General features: G+C 46.9%; 1 protein-coding gene across 7 annotated transcripts in view; it reads left to right on the top strand.

Annotated features, from left to right (window-relative positions):
- MAPK6 (mitogen-activated protein kinase 6) overlaps positions 1 to 18,155 on the top strand; it is a 33,707-nt gene that overhangs the window by 5,905 nt on the left and 9,647 nt on the right. Inside the window, exon 1 of one of the 7 annotated variants that reach the window (XM_065733838.1) lies at positions 965 to 1,067. The exons of 1 other annotated variant lie outside the window; for it this stretch is intronic. The gene's annotated coding sequence lies outside the window, so the exon portion shown is untranslated. Of the gene's footprint in view, positions 1 to 964; positions 1,068 to 1,576; positions 1,777 to 14,855; positions 14,875 to 15,511; positions 15,663 to 15,936; positions 15,957 to 16,300; positions 16,427 to 18,155 lie in introns of those variants that run through there. 5 more of the 7 variants (XM_065733837.1, XM_065733841.1, XM_065733836.1 and 2 more) reach the window with 5 other exon arrangements.

Genomic DNA, 18,155 nt, shown 5'->3' with positions numbered 1-18,155 from the left:
GCCTCTATCAGTAATTAAGGCTAGGTTGGGCAGGAGGAGCCCAACTCCTCCAGCCTTAGTGTAATTACTAACACAGAGAGGAGGTCATCTGCTTGGAGACCTCTGCTGTCCACTGTTGTTAGCAGTTTATGTACTCTCTGTTCCTCCAGTGTGACCTGGGGGTCGATCCTCCTTTGTGCACAAATCTTTGTGGCTATTTATGGAGACCAGTTTTATGCGTTCACTCAATGGGGACACTATCAGTGGGTATGGAGAAACTCTGAAGAACTGTGTTTCCTGCACGTGTTTATAACACAAATCCTGTTGTGCAGGATGAAGCAAATAAAATCTCTGTACTGATCAGCTAAAATGAATATCAGCACCAACTCAGGTGCTTGGCAGAGCTCATCTTGCAGGATTATGCTAATGAAATGAAAGAGAGAAATGTCTCTGCTTGAATAGGAGAAAATAGAAAATTTCTGACGAAGAACTGATCTTGGAGTGCTGGAAGCTGATGTTACTGCGTTAGTTTGGCGTCTCTTAGTGATTTTACTTTGCGTACTTTCTGCGCTGAATCTCTCTCTGTGGATTTGTTCTAAGCTATTTGTTATTTAGCACCACAGTAATTTCTGGAGTTTGTGGCTGTATTCCTGGTTAAATGGTTGCTTATTACCTTTATGCATTTGTATAGCCAACAATGCAATGCTCAGCCAGGGGTGTCATAGTAACACATTTTCTGCTGACAAGGAGTTGCACCGAATTTGAAAAGAAACCCAACACCTCAAAGACTGGCATGTGAGAGGTGGCGTTTATGCTGCAGTTGTGCAAGCCTACACGCAACCAAGCGTGGCCAGGTTGCCTCTCCTGCCAGGGATGCCACCCACATCTGTCTGGGTTGTGCCTGCATCAGCTGTTTCCTGCAGCCCCGTGCTGTTGCTGGGTGTAGCTCTGCCCGCAGCTCGCTGCAGCTCTCGGCACCCTGTCCTGCAGGCAGGCACTGCTGCTCGGCTCCAGCTGCCGGCAGCGGTTTCCCGAGCCTGCATGTGCGAGAGACCCTGATGGGCTGAGGTGGTGGCAGAAGCCTGGAGGTAAGTGAGTGCTGATTGGAGAGAGGGTTTTTATCAACGTGACGGTAGAAAAAATGGCAAAGCACAGCAGCGGTTCTGCAGTTCCCTGTGTCAGGCAAGGCTCCTGCGGGCAGCTCTTTGCAGGAAGCGAAGCTCTCTGGAAACAAACTGAAATCTTAGAAAACACGTGTGCAGACCTAGCATGCTAATCCCCTGATCAATTTGGTCCTTAGGCAATGGCTTCTACTGGAAGCAGAAACAGAATTTAGCTTTCAGTAGTAAAAGCAGTGTAGTTTGCAGATTGATTCAGGGACCAGTATGCCCACTTTTATTCAAGAGGAAATAAAAACAAACCTTCCCACTCCGTAGTTCCTAATGCTCTGTCCGTATTGGTGGCCTATTTTTCTGCTTAAGGACAGGGAGGGACCGTTGAGTCACACACAATCTCATGCTCTCCTCCTCCTCTCATTTAAATATTAATGTGATGAATTATTACTAGAGTAACAGCTGAGCACTGCTCGTGTCACAGAAACATAACCTTCTCCTCCTCATCAGATCACGGCTATTCCTGACTAGCATTTTCTGGTCGACCTCTTCACTTGTTCTGTATGGCTTTTTACAAATCATTTTGTTAGTTCTGGTGTGGTGTCGTTAGGATAATTGTTTTGCTGTGTTCTTTCTGCTTAAATATTAATGATACTGAGGAAGTCAAAAGATAGCTTCAATAATGGTAAGTTAAATGTCTGTGTGTATTCTCCTATGAGGTCTGTGTGTTTAGAGGGAAAAGTATAAAGGATTAAGATCAAGTTTGCTACCTAACATTTAAAAACCTCTCTCTTGAGAATAACCCAAATAACAATAGATGGTCTTTTATGCAAATGAAACGTTGTACTTTAGTCAGCTAATGCCTCTAGATAATTCAGAGGAATAACTAACGTTCCAAGAAGTATTAACACATTGCATCCTCTGTAGATAAAGCGCTGTAAGACAGACTGCTAATTAATAGGAGACAATCTGCAAAGAGTGCTTAAAATAATTATTTAGCATCAAAGAAAGGGAGGGGATAGGAAAGAAATACAACACTACGAGTTATCTCAGTAGGATCGGGAACACCGAGGTAAAGTAAAGTAGGTAAAAGAAAATGTTCGGTCCTGTGAGTAAAGGTCCTCCTCTGCTGAACACCTTTAGAATGTGTGTGTGTGCGTGTGTGAGTGGTTTGACAAACCCACGTGCTCTTTCTCATTTCAAGTGTCACTTCTTGTAGTGCCTTCACGCTGCAGAAGGGGTGGCTGGTTTTGTTGGTGCCAGGACCGTGGCTGGGGAGGGCTTGGTGGCAACAGGAGTGTGTAGAAGGTGGTTTTCCTGCATTTTCCCTATTGCTAACTTAGAATTGTATGAAATTTTTCCCAGACCTCCTTGAATTTTAACTCACCGCTCTCGTCACTTAGGGAGAAAAATCTCAAATACTGTTACGAAGATTTTTAAATGAAATGTCCATATTTTGATCTGCAAATCCTCACTTCGAATTTTTTCCCTTAAGTGATCAGTGTTCCAAAGTCAAACAAAATGCTTTCAATTTGAATAAAATGTCATTAAATTTGTTTGTTGTTTTTATTTTTTAAAGCTGTTCATAAAATGAATGGGAAACCTAAAAAAAAAAAAAAGGGAGTGTGACCCAATTTATAAATTGTGCCCTTTTCCTACTCCTGAAGAAATTGTTAGAAACTCAGTGCCCCAGTCTGCCTGACCGGTGTCTGGAGGAAGGAAGGAGGGACACTGTACTGCCTGTGACCTTTTCCCATTCCAAATTCTCTGATTAGGAGGGGTGCTGAGAAGGAAGAGTTCAAACAGGACTACTAAAAAGTATCTTTCTTCAGTCACAGAGCCTTTTAATGCCGCGCTAAAAGTAGTGCTGGTGCTTCTTGAATAACTTTTCTATTCTGTGCTTTACTGAGCAAGTATTTAACTGGATGCAAAGTGCCCAATCCTGACTGCTCTCGATTCCCACTGTAGCCAACGAGGATAAGCTCAGGGGCTGGGACACGCTCGGTGCCAGGCAGCACTCACTGGCAGGGAGCTGTGTGCTCTCTCTGTGTTTATATAGGCAAACAGATATTTTTTCCCATCTGTCTTCTGTTCCTCCTAAAGTTTATGGGAATCAGAAATGATTTTTTCTTTCTTAACTTACCATTCATATCTGGGGTTTTTTGTTTGTTTGTTTGTTTTTAATTTGTGTGAAGGTTACTGTATTGCAAATTATTTGTCAAATATGCTGCTTTTATAAAAGCTCTTATACCTGACTATCCTTAGGTAAGATCCCATTCCAAACAGTGCCTTCAGATGATTATTCGCTGTGATTGCAAATGAACCCTGTAGCAATTTCCTAACAGCCGTCCGTCCTTGTGGATGGAAAAGAAACCTGCTGTCAGAACTACAAATAATTTACGTAACCCAATTTAAAGCTCTAACAAAATGTTCCCTTGTTAAGAGGATTGCTATACTTAATGTGTGAGATGGAAATACTTTCTGAAGGTCAGGAATGCACAGAAGATAGATTAGATCTCTGGAAAAGACAAAAAAGAGATTTTTAACAGAAGACTTTCCCCTGTCAGACATTCAACTCGGCATTGTCTGAGGCCTTATGTAAGCACACTCCGTTGCTGTAAATGTAAACGCTGTGCAGAGGGAGAGGAGTGTCAAAGCTTCATCTTGGCACGTGGGAAAGCATGAGTGAGTGAGACTGGCTGCCATCATCCATGGCACAAATAAACACTGTTTTTAAAGAACAGAAGGGTGAATTCAGGGATGTATTTCCTAGGTTCTGCTTGTCCTAACTGTGAGCATTTTGCTGAAGGGTCACAAGCAGTGCCTTCTTCAGGTGATACTGGCAGCCCTGAGTGAAGCCCTGTGGGGGTGGCAGTGGATGGCTCATGTGAGCAAGGGCAGCAGGAGGGAGATGTCTCATTTTGGATCTCCGCTCATGTCCCTCGCTCAGTAAAGATCCCAGGAGCAGACCCAACACTGAATGACAGACAGGTGGAACAGCATCCACGAAAGCCAGAGAGCAGGCTCCAGGAAGGGCCTGTGGGCCAGGCCAGGCCCTGGCTTATGCTCCTCAGCTGTGACCTGTTTGTGAGAAACTGTCAGGGGAAGACACAGAACCTGGGTATGACATGTTGGAAAACAGCTTTGTGAAATCTAGCTTTTCATAATAGGATTGGTGTGGGGGTGTCTAGGAGTGCTTGTCATATGGAGATAATAACAAGTTACAGCCGCTGTCACCACCTGAGAGCCAAGCTAACGCTGCCTGCTTGCTGTCGCTTCCTATCCTCTGAGCACATTCCCTCCTCACAGCCAAAAGCTCAGGTTACGGAGAAGCTGATGATGGAGATCAGTTCACAGAATCATGGGATATTTCTATGGAACAGGGAATCACAGGGTGTATAGAAGAGAGCCCTCCACAGCCTCCCCATGCCCCCACACCTCTCTCCATCCCCGAGCACAGTGCCAGTGCTCCTTTGGTCTCAGAAACACTGATCCTCCCTTTTTCAGCTCTAATATGCTCTCATGTAGGAAGGCCTTCATACCACCATCTTCCTTAGCATCCCTAGTGGCTTTCCAGCTCCCAGGGCGTGCCTAGAAATGCATTGCAGCCAGATAGGGGTCTGGGTATGGAAAAGCATCTGTGTGTCTGTTTCTTTGCCCACGTGGAGAAATGATAGGGAGCAACTTTTGGGCAGTGGCACAGCAAAGCACAGGGTGGCTCTGGAGAGCCCAGGGAGCTCCTGCATTGCCACATTCTGGGAGAGTACATGCCTCTTTTTGGCCTGACTGCTAAGTCTTTGGATAGAAAGATTTTGGAAGTTACACTTCTAATTCTGAACTTTGCTGGAAAATTTAGCTCAACTGCTTTGTCATTTTACAAGAACTGGGCTGGAGGAAAGCATTGATTTTGCCCTACTTTTAAAACAGGTGAACAAAGAGAGTCTTTAGATGTCCCTTTCCTGTTCCAGAACAGGAGGACATTCTTGAAATCTGGAATCAAAGCTGAGTTTTATATCTGTGGAAAAACTCTTAATGTATATGAACTTGAGACCTCATGTTTTGTAGGCTGGATAGATGTGGTAGCAGACGAATTCCCCAAGCAGACTGTCAGTACCGGGTGTGTTCCAGACAAGAAAACTTCTAAACATTCTAAACAGTGAATTCTCTTGTGACTGTATCTGTGGGCCACTGCAGGCTTTGTTGGGTTTGGGCACCTTAACAGGATGTAAGTGGACCGTTCTTCCCATGTGCTGCTTTCAATGGCTCCTGCAGGTAAGAAGCTGGAAGCAGCTGCTTGGCTCAAATGCAGAAGAAATAATGACTAAATGAGTTGGGAATTTTTAAGGAATAGGTTGTGGGGAAAAATGTAAAAAAAACCTGTTACTTGAATTTGAAAGGAGAAAACCAAATAGCAAGTGGGAATTGAATGGGCAGTGGGAGGAGAGTTGGAGAAATCAGTTGAGCAGCTGGAAGGGGGTGGAGAGGCTGGGATGGAGGGTGTGCAAACACAGCTACATGGGGGTGTTCTGGTGCTGGGGAAAATTCAACCTGGACAAAGCCTAGAATTATCTGCGAAAACATAAAATCCAGAACTTTGGCGATCTGCAGTTGGTGAAAGAAGTACCAATCTCTTTGAAAACCTGAATGGTAGAATGAAGTACCAATCACTTTGAATGTTCTGGGAATTTCAAATTGGCCACTATTAACGGTTACTGTGACCTTGATCTTTGTGACTCAGTTCAGGAGAGTGGAAATGATAATATCCTGGTAGCTTTGCAGATTGTAGAAATAAAATTAATGGATATTTGCAGAACTCTTAAGCCCTGCAAAGTAAAAAATTCCTCTGTGATTCTGTCCTCAGACCAGGGCAGGGCGTGATGAATACGACATAGGGCAGTACATGGATTTTATTTTTCCTGGTATCCAATTACTGCTAATCAGGTGAGCACTATCTGTCTTGTACAATGAATGAAGCAAAGCACTGAACACTTGTGGAGGGGAAAAGAGGTATCTGCTCATGCAGCCAACCTGTGCCAGAGCAGATAGAGCTTGCTCTGATTACTGTGATCATCATGGCAGATATAGCTCCCTTGAAAGGTCACAGAAGTTTACTAGCTGACATTAAGGCCATATTCCCATGTTCTCCTGCTATCTGAAACATTAGAGCAATCAGGAAGATAAATTTTTTGCTCCTCTGTGTAAAAAGGTTCAAAAGTTTCAATTACTGCTCTGCTTTCTCATTTGATTTCAGCACTTACTGCAGATTCTTGGCTGAAGTTTTCCAACTTGACAATGGCCTGTTCAAGCCTTGCCCCTGATTTACTATTACTCCTAGCAATGATTACATCCATTTTGTTTACTAACAAGTATCATTGGACCAAGGATGATAAACACTGGGTACAGGCTAGTACTTTGAACGCAAATTGTACATACAGTCCTTGAATCAATTTTACTACAAGTAAATGAATTGCCCTAATTATTTAAACAGGGATATTATCACAGACCATAATAATCTGATTTTTCTCAAGTATTTAGACAGTCCATCCATGCAGCTGTGGAAATACCAGCCTGGGTAGTCTGACAGGAAAAAATAAATAGCTGACATCCTGAAACTTTTGCTGGGCTGGGGCAGAAAACAGCAATTCCATTTAGTGAATTTTAGTGAATATTGCGTTGCGTTTTGAAGACTGTGTGTGTACCAGGTCAACCTGAAGGTTAAGTCTTCCTTGGAGTTGTCCTTGAAGAAGGATGCTGGCATAGCACAATGGAAACTCTTTGTCCAGCCCTGTCAAGATGGCTGGACTCTGATGGCAAGGGATGAGACTTGTACCCATCCTTGGCTTAAAGGGTGTGTCTTTTCCGAAACAATCTGTAGCTTAGACATGCTGTTTGTTTTGGATAATTTAATAACAAGGAAAAGATGAGAGGTTTGTAAGCTGCAGTCTCCCTCTGGGCTGCTCTTTCAAGACTGACTTCCAGGAAGAGTCTTCCCACTGTTTAGTGGCTGAAGCCTAATACTTCATTGCTTTGGGTGACCAAGTGCAATCTCATACTGAGTAGCCTGGCCTTGTCACAAGTATTGCTGAACAGGAATGAATGGACTTGTGCATTTGTTTCCTATGATAACGGGTGCAAGGGAACAGAGACTGGGCTTTCACCTGGATTGTGAGTTTCCAGGGACATTAGACATAGTGTTGATATTTGCTCAGTTACAATGCCCTTGATGACAGCAAGAGCAGCCATGCAATTTCTATTATGACATCAAGGTCCGTCGAATTGCAGCAATCATGGGAATGAAGCACTGCAATTAGAGCTGATCCAAAGGTTGAAACTCTCCTTCTTTGATTGATCTCAGATGCCTTTGTTTTGGGAGTGTCCAGATTAAACAATAAGAAGAAATTTGAGATAAGGATTAGCAACATTTCTGTTTATTAAAATAGCCTTATCAGTAATTGATTTTACCTGGGGCTTAAATGCTTCTCCAGTGTTTCGTAAAACAGAAAAAATGAGGGCAGAATATCTTTCCCCCTGCCACAAAATACAGCTTTAGATGAATGTGGTGTCTCATAAGTTTTGGTTCTAACAGCTTTGTGCCAAAGATGATTGTATGTGATGTGGCTGGGCTGCTTCAAAGTGATTTCTCAGCACTGAAATGTCCTGTGGAGATATTTCTGCAAAGCAGTCTGCACTAGCTCTGCACAAGAAGAGCATGTCTTTGTGGAGCAGGCTGCTCAATGAATAGGCATGTAGACACCTTTTCTTGCAGGTCAAGACGCAAATAATGTATACAGGTTTTCTTTCCAAGTGCAGAAAATAATGAAGTCCAGATTTACAGATCTAGGTTTTTTATGCTGGTGATCACTAAGAGCAGTTGGATCTCATGTCCTGGCATTCTCATTGAGCTCTACAGAGGCCAACAGCCCTGCCCACCTTCTCCTGTACTCTCTCAGTCTCTTTCTTTCGTGCACGCACACCATGTGTGAACATCATTAACAAGTGGATTTGCTTTAATTCCTGTTATTTATACATAGATGGATTCCGTTTCTGGTTGCACAGCCTTTAATGTAGAAGGTTTGGGATAGTTCTGTTTCAACACTGCCTGATAGAGGTAATAAATACCAAAAATTCAGTCAGTAATGCTTTCAGAGCAAAAAAAAAAGAAAAAAGAAAGAAAAGAAAAATTAAGTTTTTCTTTAGAGTTTTATAAATTCACATCATTGGTAAAGCCAGTTACTCAGTACAGAAGCTTAAGAAATGTGTCATGTATTATGTATTCCTGCCATAGGTAGGCAGTGCTTCTAGGCTGTTTTGTCTGTCATGGGAACAGATCAGTAAAAAATGATGAGCAGAAGCTCCACTTCTGAAAGCAGGGCCACCAGAAGGATCAAATGTTAACTCTTTGTTAAAGAAAAACACCAGCAGAAGCCTCATGCCTGGGGCTAACTGTGCATGAGATGGCACTGTGGGTGGTAGTGGGTATGCTGCTGGGCAGAGGAGCTGTGTGCGAACGCACCTGCGTGCTTGGTGCCCCTCCAAAGACAGCTCTTCTGCATGCCAACGCCGTGCTGCTCTCTGCACCGCGTGACTCAGCAGCCATGTCTGCTGGGTAGGTCACTGTGTCTCAGTGACACTTGTAGCCTGCTGTACGTAGCACACCGTCAGTCTGCAGTGGTGTGAAAGTGTGGCAAGGAATGGGCTGAGCGGGGCTTGCTGGTGTTAGGAAGAGCAGTGCCTGGGTAGGGAGCACTGGGGGAAGGCCGCAGTTAACGTGCTGAAGTTCAGCCTGTTGGGAATTCTACCATGGACTTTGCGTAAGCATTTATCTGGGGATAAGTGGTTGAGTTTTACCTTTGTGGAGGCTGATAGAAACAAAATGAGACAGTGAATTGCTTCTCCATTCTGTACTAATATTGCAAAGAGGAACAGGTAGTTATTTGGATCAAATGAATAGATAAAGATTAACTTCTAAGCAGCTATTATTGGAGCACACTTAAAGCACTTTGAATTGGAAGAGACTTTGCTGAAGCTGATGGTAAATGCCAGGGTAAGAAGATGATCCTGCTGTTTGGCACCAGTCACAGTCTGGAGAATCTCCAATGCCCACTGGCATTTAGAGCATGTCAGGAGCAGAAAGCTCCTCCTTGTTAGTAAAAGACAAAGCGAGTTTAGACAATTCTGCTTAAATTTTTCCTCTTCAAAGGAAAATTTAATTGCCTTGGTTTTCATTGTAGTGTAGTTGCAAGCAAATACTTTTTTTTTTTTTTGGCTTAAACTGTAATGTGGAGGCGAGAGATCTTGTGCTTCATAAGCCTGAAACCCTCCACAGTAAGTGATGCTTTTCTGCAGTTGTTTTTCTTTTTTTTCTATGTAATTGTCAATGGTGCCAGTCCCTTTCCTGGGCACTGCAGACAGTTGCCCTCTGTGGAGTGGACTGATACCTTGCATCATTTCCTGTTATCTGTCCAAACCTATTTATAAAACGTCTGCTGATCCTGGCATCCAGGCAAAACTCAGTTTTCATGAGAAAACAAATAGTTTGGAAATGCATTCCCTCCCAGCAAGTGTCTCAAAACTGTTGAAAAAGACTTGAAGCATATTTGACAATCATAGTAAAAGATGAGATTTAATGGGCTTGGAGAATGGAGGGAAATGAATAATCTCATATAGTTATACTGAAAACCTTTAGAAATAGATAGTAGAATGTGAACTGAGAAGGAGTTATGGATTAAACGGGAGAGGGGCTGGTTCCAGAGCTCTCTGCTATGAAAGTCTTTCAGTTTTGATGTCTGAAGGTGTATCAAAAGCAACTTAAGCTAGTTTCTGCAGTGCTGAATACTTGTACAATTGGATGGTAGAAGTTCTATAGGAAGTTTCTACTTACATCGGCCGGAGGCAAAAAATAAAATAAAATAAAATAAATAAATAATAAGAAAAAGATGAGAGAATGCAGTTAGCACTTTTAATGACACTTGAGCTCTCTCTCCAGCTTCAGGAGGCTGGTGGGAGTAGGAGGCTGACAGTGGCTGTAGGAGGCACTGAGGGAAGCAGTGTGCATCCATGCAGGCCTGCTCTGCTATTTTAGGAATCCTGAATGAGAGCGTTGGCCGCGGCCTACACACACCCCAAGCAGCAGCACTCCCACCTGCTGCCCGCCTGCCCTGGCCCTGGGCACAGTGCTTCTCGCCTGCTGGCCTTTCACCATCCTCTGTTGCATCCCTGAGCTCTGGTGCAGGCACCGACGTATGCAGGGCAAAGTGAGCACAGAATGGTCCCTGCCCGGTGGGCTGTGAATTAGTTCCAAAGGTACTCCGTGTGACTCAAAGTCCAACTGATGTCACCCCATTGCGCTGCTCTGGAAGGCTCCGCAGTGACACGGGTGACCGAGGCTGGATCCGAGCCCACGGGGCTCTGCAGGGGCTAAGTCTGTATCTCTGAGTATGAGACTCCTTCAACACAACCAGTTAGCATTGTTTTTCCAGTCCCAAATGTCTCGTGGCAGCGCCGCATCTCCTCCTGATTGCTCACAAAGATTTCCTCCTGGCTGTGAGCCAGTCCATGTGCAGTTTATTGCAAAGCAATCTCTGAAAGTGTTTGAAATGCCTCAGCTTGCTCACTGCTCCTCCTCTTATGAGCCTGTAGATAACATTTGTTGCTATTTGATATGTAAAAGTTGCATAGCCTCAGGCTGAAAGAAGCGTATCAGCTGCTGCACATGTATTTGCACTGAGCTTTGCCCCCTGTAAATGTATTTCAAGAGGATTCTGGGGCTGGTGAACATGTTAGCAAATGTTGGTTGGATTTTTCTTCTCTCTGACAATGACAAGCACTGCAGCACCAGCTGTATTTACAATCATACAGCAGACACTTCATCTCTGTATTGCAATAGCAATTAAAATGCTGCAAAAAGCTGCAAGTAGGAAGGTTTACTGTTCTATAGGAATGAACAGGAGTAGTTCTGCAAGAAAACATGTATAGTTCTACAACAAAATGCAGTAGCTCTGCAATGGAATTGTTCTAGGTAAATCCATCATCGGGCCCTTATAACTTCCACTGAATTGTTAATGTATTTTCAGGTAGCTATACAAAAACAAAGGGGTTTTTTTGCTGACATTGCCCTACCCTACTCCCAGGGCATCTCTCCTCTTTGGAGTGACCAAGGTATTGTACATAACATCTGTACAGTGATATATTTCCTTATGACACTGGCAGCACTGTGGCTGCTGCAAGGACCAGTACAGAGTTGTGCCAGGATAGCTGTACAGAGATGCCCTTGACAATTGCCTTTGTGCCACTTCTGCACGTGGATGTTCTCTAAACTGCTTTGCTTGAGGCTTTGGATGTGGGGATCAGAGCAGCACTGTAGTGCAGTCAGAAGAAGCAGGACTGAATGGGGGAGGACTGTCACACACAGAATTCCCTCGTTCCTAAGGGCTGAAAATAGAGCCCAACATTTGTTGCTTCTTGTTTCCACTTCATCCTATGCCTTGCATTGCACAACAGTCCTATTCCTCTTTCTGAGACTATTTTTCAGCTGTAGATTCATCCACTGACAGGATCTGCGCATTGCTACAGCACAGCTCCCATGTCCTGTGCTGGGAAGTTAGAAGAAACTCAGGTCACATGGAGCATACGGGCATGAACCCACTGCTACTAGTAAAATGTGCTTAAACCTACAAGTGCTTTGGTCTCCTGCCTTCATTGCCTACCTTGGTAAATTTTTCAATGTTTACTATTGTGTGCATGAAATAGTAATATCTAACCTCTGTGCAAGATTAGATAACAAGGAATGAGAAAGAAAGGTCCCAAAATCTGGAAGAGCTCCTGCCTTGCAACTGAATCTCACACCCCGAGGCTGCTTTCAGTATTGCCATAGCTCCATCAGCTGCTGCTTTAGGCAGCTGCCGTGTCCGTGTGCTAGGTGTTGGTAAAGACACAGAGAAAGTAGGCAATGGAATTGCCTGTCTTAAAATAAATGTGTGCTATTAAGAGGGAAGTCTGGATGCAGTTAAGCTGTACTGAAGTGTCCTAGATTGCTGATCATCTACCAAGGGGGAAGAATGACTTGTTCAGTTTTAAGTTTTTAATGACTTTTTTTTTTCCTGCAGAATCACAGAATTTCCGAAGTATGTCACAGCAGCATTTATTTCTAACCTCAAAGTTAAACATGTTCTGTGAGTGACTTTCTTTTTCCACCTTCATCTGCCCTTTGTTCATTGCTGCCTTTGGTTTGAATTGGGCTCTTTGTCAATAGTCTGTTCTCCTCCATTTTCCATTGTTTCACGCAGGGATGAAGATTTTAGGGTTCACCTCATTCCTTTCTTCTCACTCCTCTAATGTTCTCGTATCTTTTTGATATGATCATGCTGTAGATGGGTACAAAGTTTGCTCCAGCAAACTCAGTTCTACCTAGCAAGTGCACAAGGTGATGTTCTATTGTCTGTGCCATGATAGCTTTGGCTATTTAGCAGAAAGTAACTCAGAAAGGAAAAAAGTACAGCGGTGACTTGTATATGAGTACCTGCTGATAATGGTGGTGTGAAAAGAATGCTGTCAGTGAACCCAGAGAGTTTGCATTACAAAAATGTGTCTGTGTAAAATAAAAAGAGAAAGGAAAAAAAAAAAAGAGAAAAAAGAAAAAATATTAAAAAACCTATATCCAATATGGCAAGGTGCAGACTAACTTTACAGTGAAACTCAGCTATACGTGGTCTGCTGTGCTGAATGGCAGCACCATAAGCTGTGCGCTGGCAGAGCGAGGGGTTTGCAACCCCAATGGGCTGCAGGACCTGTGACATGCCAGTGTCACCTTCAGTGGTAGCTGAGTCTGCTTGGTGTCAGGTAGCTCAGATCGTGAGAGGGAGTTGTGCAGGCCCAGGAAGCAGTGATTTCCCACAGAAAAACTGAGACAAAAGCTTAGAGCTGCCAAGTTACCTTGGGCAACCTTTTCATGCCTTCTCTTAATCTTTCTTCCATTGCCAATCGCAATGGGTGTGGCTGCTGAAAAAAAATGCTTTATTCCCTTTTGTGCCACAGTTGCAATTCACACTTAGACTGAAATAGTACACTGGAATTTACTGTTTGATATTTTTGAACTTGGATCTAATAAAAGACTCATTGTTTCTGTTCTAATTATTTTTTAATTGCTGGGCTTTATGGCCTTGTAAGACCAATTCTTTTCTTACTCTGCAGTTAATATCTGCAAATGTTTTTGAATTGAATGGTATCATATAATGTATCATCTACAAGCAATGTAATTGTGTTCTTAGGGGAGTGGGGAAACAATGCAATGCAGGAATTTATAGCTAATGAACAGGCTGTCAACCACTCAGGTATGGATTAGCAATTTGGCTGATTAGATAGATAAAAATTGCAGAACGAGGCTCCCCTGGATGGAAGGATCTCATTCACTACATTTACTCTGTGCTCTTAGAATGGCAGAGAATAGATTTCGGGGGGGGGAAGGGGGGGAGATATTGATTTATTAATAAGAAACCCAGAAAAGTAGTGGTACATCTGGGCTACATGAGGTTTGTGAGTGAGCCTGTAGCTCGCTCTGCTTTCACTGCACTACTTGCAGATGTACTCAGCTGCTGTGCAGCAAACTCCATGGATGCATGACTTTCCCACCTGGCTGAAATGGCAGTGTGGCATTGGCAAGCAGAGCAATGGACATAGTATGATGGTAGGGTCTCCAGCTGCTGTTGCAAGGCTGTAGTATATTATTTTTCCTGCTGCAGTGCCCTAAGATCAGCTCGATTTTTTTGTCTCCCATAATGAGAATACTTTGTATGGGTGGAAGGATTCTTTAATTAAGTAAATAGCTCGGTCTTTCAGACACTGAAGCCACTGGTGCTCCTGCTTTTTTTTTTTTTTTTTTTTGTCCCAAATCTCTCCTTTTAATGCAAACAAATTTTCCTTTGTGGCTTGGCTATGAGTGCTGTCCTAACATCACCTCTTCCAAGTATGCACTCTTGCAGTTTTTTATAGTCAGTATTTAAATACAGGCCTCTGTAGCAGCCAGTGCTGCAATCCTCCAGCACTGTTGTGCTGGGCTGCTGGATGCCACTGTGTTTCTGACTTTTGTCCACCATTGGCAGCATAGCTGGCTGCCTATAAATTACCAAATATCGTAATGAACAGCAACAGCTTGGTTACTGACTTCTGTGTTACTTGTTCAGCACCAAGTTAGCAAATGTCCCAGTCACCTCTTCTCTGCTCCCAGTAAGAGGGGACAGCTGGCTGGGGAGCAGGCGTGCTCATGCATGTGAGCAGCACCAGGCAGTGCCCGTGGGGCTGTGTGAGTTCCCCTCCTGTGGTCCCAGTGCCATGGAACAAGCTTTTTCCTCTCTTCCCTTTCTCAAAGCGATGCTGATTCTTCCTGCACCCGTCACTGCCAAGACTTTTATTGTTATGAATTGGTGTGATGTGGTGGAACGTTTAACAAAAAATCAAGTTCTGTGAGGATGCTGCTGTCAGGGTGGGAGCAGAGGGAGGCACAGAGCCCTATGCTATGCAGTGTGAGTAACTTCTGCACTACCTCTAGCCAGAAATAATCGTTTGAACCAGTAAAAATGAGCATTAATTGTTCTATCTTCTTTTGAGTCATCGTGTGCTGACAGGGCTGTGTGGGACCCAGGGAACGAGCTGAACCTCCCTCAGTGGAACCTCAGCTTTCCTTCTGCTGCATGCAGCGCTGCAGTTTTCCTGCATCTTTCTAAGTCCGAGAACATCTCACCTCACACTGAGATGTCTGCCTAGAAGTGTTGCGGGGAAAATGTCTAAGGTTTGAATTATTTCACTTTATTTTGTTGCATTCGTTGTGACTTACAGGGGAAAAAAAGTAGAGTTAAGTCTGCTAAGAGGGATATAATTGCAGGCGAGAACAGAGAGCGAGTGACTGTTGGGGAGCAGCGTGCAGGTATTCGTGGGGAAAACATTCAGGGCCGCAATAACACAGGGACCGCAGGCCTATGGCCACAGGTAACCGCCGTGGCTGGAGCTGGGCCTGCTGGCTCTGCTCCCCGTGCAGGTCAGCATCGTCCCCCCGCGTGCCGTGCCCAGATCCGCGCTCGGGCTTTGGGTGTGCGGTGTCCCCGCAACGACCCCTCGGGTCTCGCCCATCGATTCGCTCCCGGCTCAAACGCGCGATACCGGAGGTGTGACGGCAGCGCGGCGATAGGACGGGGCGGACGCCGCACCGGAGGAGGAAGGGGCAGCAGTTCACTGAAGCTCGGAGCGTAACGGTATCAACACGACGCCGTCTGACGGCAGCGACGCCACCGCGGGTCCGTCCCGAAGGTGCCCGCAACCGCCGCACGGGCCGAGGCCACCAGCACCGCCGGAGGCTGCGGGGTCCGCCCCGCTCCGAGACCCCGCGGTCCCGGCCCCGCCCGACCGAGGCGGAGCCGTTGCCGTCCCCGCCCCCGCCTGCCCTCCGCGCCGGGTTACATGGCGGCGGTTGCGGCGGCGGCGACTGCGGCGAGGCGGGCGGGCGCCGGGCGGGAGGCGGTGGTGGGGCCGCGGGGCCCGGCCGTGTGAGCAGCGCAGCGCCCGATGAGCCCGGGGAGGCCCGTGAGTGGGGTCGGGGGGCTCGGGGGAAGGCGGGGCAGGGCGCGGGGCTGGCGGCGGCCCGGCCCTCCGCACAAAGGCGCTTTGTTCCCTCCCGCCGCGGCGCCCCCTGCCCGGCCCGGCCCGGCCCGCTCCGCTCCGCTCCGCTCGTCCGGCGCGGTTCTGCGCACTGCGGCGGCGGGAGGCGGGCGGGCTGCGCCGCGCTCCGGGAACGGCCACCTCGGCGCCTCCCGGGGTGGGTGCGGGGTGCGGGACTCCCCTCCGCCGTGCCGGGGGCGGCCTGAAGGGCGTTTGAAGGTAGGGCCGGGCCGGGCCTCGCGCGGAGCTCCCCTCGGTTCGTTGTGGGGTGGGCCCGGCCTCGTGGAGTCGGCGGAAGTTTGGCGGCACCGCCCGGGGCGCTGCGTCGGCGGCCGTGGCCGGAGCTGAGGGCCGCGCACCGCCCCGGGGCGGCGCCGAGCGGAGCGCCCGCTCCCTAGGAACCCGGAGCCGTTTGCGGCCGGCGGACGCCGCGGGTCATTGTCTGTCGTGTGCCCGGAGCGTCGCCGGGCTCGTGTCTGTGAGTGCCTGGCGGAGCACTGTGATAGCGCGGAGTGTTTCTAAACCAACTGCGCGCCGCAGAAAGCGGCGGCTTAAAGTTGAGACGAGTTCTGGCTTGGTAGGGGGTCAGGAAGTGCGCTACACAGCCAGCACGGGGGATGGGAGCTCTGCGTCTCGCCCAGCCCTGCGCTGACGCTGGAGCCGGCGGGCCTTGCGTTTCTCAAGCAGCGGTAAGGAGTACCGGCAGCTTCCATCCCGTTCCCCAGCGCTGCGGATCGCCGGGCTCCGTGTGCTCCCGCATCTCCTCCAGGAGACCCGCGGCCCGGGAGCGGTGGGAGGCAGCGAGCAGCGGTTCTGAGCTGGCGATGACTCACTGCCTACTGACTGCAACGTGGCTGCTCCGAAACAGCGCTGCTGCCCTGTGTTTTTGTAGTCAAAAGATAGCACTTAGCAGGTTGTATAATGCGCCGTTAGTCATTCCTGGGCTTTCTGTTGTGAGTAATGATTTGATCGTTATGCGGTCTGCGTAATTAAATTAACGCATATCTTCCCGTCCTGTTTGGATTTCAGAAGAAGTAAACCTCTCGTGCTTGCCCCGTGTCACACATCCTGCTTCCTGAAAGCAGCAGGAGAGCCCCGCACACAAGCTGAACACGGAGCCGGGCAGCTGCTCACATGGTGCGTGGGGCTGCCGTGTGCGAGGGCACCCTCTGCCAGCAGCAGTCTGCTGGGGGAGCGTGGCTGGGCTGCTCGCTGAGCTCTGGAGGAAGGAACAAAAATCCCCTTTAAAAGTGGTGATAATAACTTGAAAAGGACTCTTGGAGAGGTGAGAGATGACTTAGGCAGAGCCATCGGTGCCCAAGCGAACAGCACGAGTCAGGGTGATTAACCCCTGCCTGTAACGTGCTGCCATGTGGCGCGCTTTGGATTTAGATTTGTTACGTGGCCGAGGAGGGGTGATGAGGTTCTTTATTGTTTGTTTTCAAGGCAGGTGCTTGGGCTAGTGGCCGTGGCTGACAGTGAAACTGAAAATGTGTCAAGTGTGCTGGTGTTTCTCTTTCAAGTATGAGTGTCAGAAAAACAAACTGCAATTTTTCTAAAGTTACAAGCAGCTCTGAAATGCAAGGAGGAAAAGTTGTTACTTCGACCTTGTTTTGGTTTAAAAAGGTCATGATTTATTCTTGATTACCCTTTAAGTAATTCTTATTTTAGTTTGAGTGAAAGGAAGTTTAGGGTTAACTTCTTATTTTCCATCCCTCCTACCCGCATCTGGTTGCAGAACTGCTGGTGAGGTGTCTGTTTGCCATTAACTAGATGGAGAACCACAAGCAGTGTTTCCAACCCGGGGCAGGGCCCTGGGGCTGTGTGGGGCAGCAGGAAGGGCAGAGTACAGCTGTAGTGCTGCTTTTGAGAGGGGGTGGGCTGAAGTAGTGCAGAAACATGTTTTGTGGTTCAGACATGGGTCCGCATGAACCTGCTGCACACCTGTTGTGTGTTACGATAAAAGCTCGCTCTCAAATTACTGAATCTTAATTTTAGTTACTTTAAAATGGGCCGTTTCTGCTAGGGCAGTCTCTGCTTGTCCTTACCCCGTGAGGTGCCGTCTCTGGGTGTCCAGTTCCCAGCATGTTCTCCTGGTCCAAGTGGTGGCTGTGTGTTTGAGAGCAGGCTGCTTGCTCAGAGCAACACAGAGCTGGCTGCAGGATGGGGTCAGGCTGAAGGCTGCAGCAGGTTGCTTGTGTTATCAGCAGATGCTTCCTTGGCTAAGTCGCTCTGATTCTGAAAGTGATGATAATCCTTCTGAAAATGCCTTAATTAGCGGACGGTGCACTAGAAGCTGGTGACTAGCAGTGCACCATTTGGGAGTTTCAGAGTGAAAGCATTAGGACCCCCAGCTGGGTGAGCAGTTCTGTCGCTGTTCTCCTGGGGGAGAGCAGCAGTGCTGTTCTCTTCTGGTGC

This window comes from Cyrtonyx montezumae, unplaced genomic scaffold (genome assembly GCF_038088225.1).
Source record: "Cyrtonyx montezumae isolate F1298 unplaced genomic scaffold, pur_monq_1.0 scaffold_17, whole genome shotgun sequence".
In the NCBI taxonomy this organism is placed as follows: domain Eukaryota; kingdom Metazoa; phylum Chordata; class Aves; order Galliformes; family Odontophoridae; genus Cyrtonyx; species Cyrtonyx montezumae.
The sequence above is the reverse complement of the archived record's forward strand: the minus strand, read 5'-3'. Positions and strand labels throughout refer to the sequence as shown.